The following is a 4440-nucleotide window of genomic DNA, read 5'->3' on the forward strand; positions in this document are numbered from 1 at the left end:
ACTAACGGGAACGAGTCCTCCCAGCACTGCTCTCCAGCGAAGAAAATATTTAACCAGTGTCTAACACTTTATCATTTCAATTCCTTGAGTTCAGGARCGAGTGAAGGGACCTAAGGGCACACTTCCTTCCTTTCCAAGTCAGTGATTACAAGACAAGTCCACTCGGCAGCTACCTGGCTGCCATGTGACCAGATGTCACCAGATGTCACTAGCAGTCACCAAAGACCTGGAGATGGGGCGGGATGACGGAGCTGGGACCGCGCTGGAAGGGACAGCACAGAGGTGCGTGCAAAGCCTGCACCYCAGCCCCAGTTCCCGAGCTGCTCCCCAGCCGTCGTGGTCCCCTGTAATGTCCCCCCGAGGGAAGGAGGCAGGGCTCGGGCAGGACCGCGGAACGGCCTCTCCCGGGGTGCTCGGCGCTGGCCACAGCCCGGCCTGGGGATACTGCGCCACCCAGGCAATTGCTGCCCGCCCCTGGCTCGGGAAACCTGGTCTTCACCGCCGTCCCCGAGCCTGCCCGGCGGACGAGGGACCCCACGGCACGACTACGGGGAGTCCGCAGCGGCTCCGCTCCTGCAGGGCGAGCAGAGCACCTTGCCCGCTTTCGCCCACCCTTTCCCGTTAGCAGGGGTCAGCTCGGGATCTCTCAGGAGGGCAGCACCAGGGCGAGCAGCGGCCGAGGTCCCTCGCCCCAGCAGCGCTGCAAAGCGCGCACAACAGCCCGTGATCATCTGCGCAACGCGCAGAAGGAAGCCGGCCGCGGGTCGCCAAGTGCTCCGCGCCCGCGGCACTGCAAAAACGCGGACAGCGCTAAAGGGTGGGGCCCCTGCGGGCTGCAGCCTTTGCACTGGCCTGTCACGCCCTGTCACAAAACTTCTTATTTTTCCGTCCAGGCATCTGTCTGCTTTAGCCGGCGTGTCGCCCCTACAGGAGTGCTGCGCCCGCAGAGCGCGGCCCCTCCTGCTGCCCCGTCCCCAGGCCTCTCCCCCGAGCTCAGCCCCGGCTCGGGCAGCCCGAGCACGGCCGCGCTGCGGAGTCTCCCGCTGCGCGCTGCAGCGCACCCGCGCCAGCAAGGGCAGCAGCCAGGCGGGCCGCGAGCGCTTCCCTGCAGGACCTCGCACGAGCGGGAGACCCACTGCCCCTGCGCTCCCGCGGGCGCCGCTTTCCAGCCCTTTGGCCGGGTATTAGCCGCCCCAGGAAGGGCAGGGAGAAGCAGTGCAGCTTTCTTCCTCAGTGCCTCTCCGCGCCCGCGGAGCCAGCTCCCCGAGGATGCTGCGCTGCCCCAAGACAGAGGMGCGCACAGCGTTCCCCCAAGCGCGCAGGGCGGGGCGCCTCCGCGGGAAGCGCGGCCCTTAGCGGGAAGAGCCGCTTACCGGGGCACGGCMGACCTTGCTCCCCCCGAGGCTACCTCGCACAGCACCCTTTCCAGATGTGCGACCTGCAAAATGCACTTTCTCCATACGTGTATCGTCATTTCCATTACATTTGCTCGGGAACAGTTAGGAGATGGGAAAACACATCTCCTCCCTTTCTTAACACTGCATAACAGGTGGAATTAAGCGACCAGCAATGAACCCTAAAGTGAAAAATAAAACCACTGTTAGAGATGATGAGGGAGGAGGTTCATATCCCATACACTGCCTTCCAGTCCAGAGGCTTCCAAAGTTGCTTCAAATTCTTGTGCTGTTCCAGAACAGTGAAACCAAATTAGCTGACAGTAAGGTACTATCACAGGTATCTATAAGAGATTTCTGTAGGGTTACTTATCTAGGCCTAGATATTCTTATGCACACATTACCTGAATATTTTGAAAAGACACAAAAAAGGTAAGTTGGAAGATTTCCCCCTTCTATCATGAAGACACTACCTAATTTTCTTAAGYAAGTCTTCATCTCACCCCTCTAGTGGTTGTGTCTGCTTAAACCAGAGTTCCGGAGTCTGTAAAGGTCACAGTGGGGCAAATACAGAGTAAGACCTTTTCAAGAGCTCACAAAACCCACCAGCTCCTATTGTGATTTCCTGGTGCGCTGGGCTCTTCCAAAGACGTTATTTTTTGACGCAGAAGTCTTCTAAAAGACTGTCCCAAGTGGGCCAATATGCATGCAACAGATATTTTAGCTGACAAGGATAAAAAAATCCTATTGTAATTCCTGATTCCATATTCCATTTTAATTAATAGAAAAATATAGTATTCTCTCAGCTCATTTTATTATTAAAATATATGAATTTAAAAATTGTCCAATGCATAACATTGGCGAGTTGTTTGTTTCCTACAAATACATTTTGACACTCCTGTTCTCAGGCCCAGGAGAAGACACACATGGGAAGCCACTGCGGTTAGTTGTGCAGTACTGTTTCACACCTAGACACCTGATACTAGCAGATCTGCAAGACCCTGAAACAAGCATGAAACTTGTGGCTGGCAACCACTTCATGGAGAAGTACATGAGAGCCTTATGCACTCCAGGGAGCAGCCCAGCTGCAGGTACCATATCCAGTACCATACCTAGAGCTGGGTTTTACCCTGCCTCCCCCCCCCCCCCCCAGGACCACCCCAGACACAGGGACTGTCACTGGCCGGACGGAGCTGAAATCCTCAGGGCCCTTTCATTCCCCAAGACACATCAGGCCACACTCTCCGTTACCACCTCCTGGCTGTGCTCCACAGCAAACCTCTTCTGCTTTTACCTTCCCCTTTGGGTATCCTGAGCACCACCCTGGAGCAGGTCCGAGGCAGGCTGCAGCCTCCTGCCCCTCTAGCAGGGCCCAACAGCAGGCACCAGAGCTGGCGCTGCCCTGGGGGGCTCTGCAGCCAGCTCCCCTCAGAGCAGGYGGCACCAGACAGGCCCATGGGGAGGTGGAGTGGCGAAGGCCCAACTGCCATGGGGCCTGACTGCCATGGGATGCCAACTGCTGTGAGGGCGAACTGCTGTGGGGTCCAACCGCTGCAGGATGCCAACCACCATGGGAGGCCAAATGGCCTAGGGTCAGTCACCACAGGACCCTATCGCTGTGGGGCCCAGCTGCTGCAGGTGCCAACCAACCTGGGCCTAAACACCATGGGAGCTCCAGTTGGCCTGGGCCCAACCACCAAGGGGTCCAACTGCCTTGAGGGCTCCAAATGCCATGGGGAGCCAACCACCCTGGGCCTGACCACCATGGGGAGGACCAACTGCTGCAGGGTGCCAACAGCTGTGGGGCACCAGTCACTGCAGGGACCTAAATGCCGTGGGGACCCAACTGCCATGGGGTGCCATTTGCCACAGAGACCCAAACACTGTGGAGACCTAATTGCTGTGGGRCACTATTCACCATGGGGACCAAAACGCTACGGGGTGCCAACCACTGCAGGGTGCCATCCACTGCAGGGGCCCAATCCCCACAGGGCACTGATTGCCACTGGACCCAACCACCACGGGTGCTCCAGCTGCCATGGGGCACCAGTCGCCGCTGGGCTCCAACCGGCCTTGGCCTAAAAACCCCCGGGGGGGCGGGGGGAGGGAGAGGCAGCCGCCGTGGGGCAGCCCCGGGCGGGTGCCGGGAGCCCGGCCGTGCCACCGCCGCGGCGTGAGGCCACGCATAAGGCGGGCAGGGCCGCTCCTCCTCCCGCTCTTCTGGGGCGAGTGTGGCGCCGTGGGGCGCGGCGGAGGGCGGCCCCACAAAGGCTGCGCGCTGGCGGCGGGGCGGCGCCGGGCCCCGCGCACGCCCGGCTCAGGAGGCACCTGCAGCAGGGGTCGCCCCCCCCCCGAGCTGGTACCTGGCCGCCCGGCTGGTAATGCACCATAGCGAGCCTCCTTTTAGGCTCTTTCAAGCCGAGATCGCGGAGGTCACCGTGTCTACCCCCCCCTCCGCCGGCCGCTCGGGCCGGGGTGCCAGCGCGGCAAGCTGGAGAGCAGGCACAGCCCATGGGAATCCCAACACTTGTGCCGCTGGCGGGCGGGGGACGGAGGGAGGGCTCCCCYGGGCCGCCTTTCTCCCCCGCTCCCCGCCCCAAGGAGTCGCTGAATGTAACAAATGAGCTGCAATCGATCTGCGGGCACGGAGGAAAATCAAATTATATGGTGCGGCTGGGCGGCCGCGGCCGGCAAGGTGTGGGCGAGCGGCGGGCGGCGCAGCTGTGCCGGGGCCGCTCGGCAGCGCTGCCGGCAGGCGCGGGCTTCCGCCTGCCCCGGGCCCCGCAGCGCGCTCTCCTCGAAGCAGAAAGGCTGCCAGCCCAGCCCTCTTCCTGCCGAGCGCCAGCTCACTCGCCCGCCTCCCCCCCGCCGCACGGAGCGGCGACTCTGCTTGAAACGTGCTGCCCCTGCGAGGCAACAGGTCGCCGGCTGTGTGGGGGCTCCTGCCAGCCCCGCTGCGGCGCGACCCTGCGGCGCCGCTCAGGCTGCCGCTGCTGCCCTGCCGGGAGGCGCCCTGCAGCCGTGCGGGTCGCGGCCGGCCGGGCTC

The sequence above is a fragment of the Rhea americana genome, unplaced genomic scaffold (genome assembly GCF_003343005.1).
Source record: "Rhea americana isolate MKP2758 unplaced genomic scaffold, rheAme1 scaffold_53, whole genome shotgun sequence".
Taxonomy (NCBI): Eukaryota; Metazoa; Chordata; class Aves; order Rheiformes; family Rheidae; genus Rhea; species Rhea americana.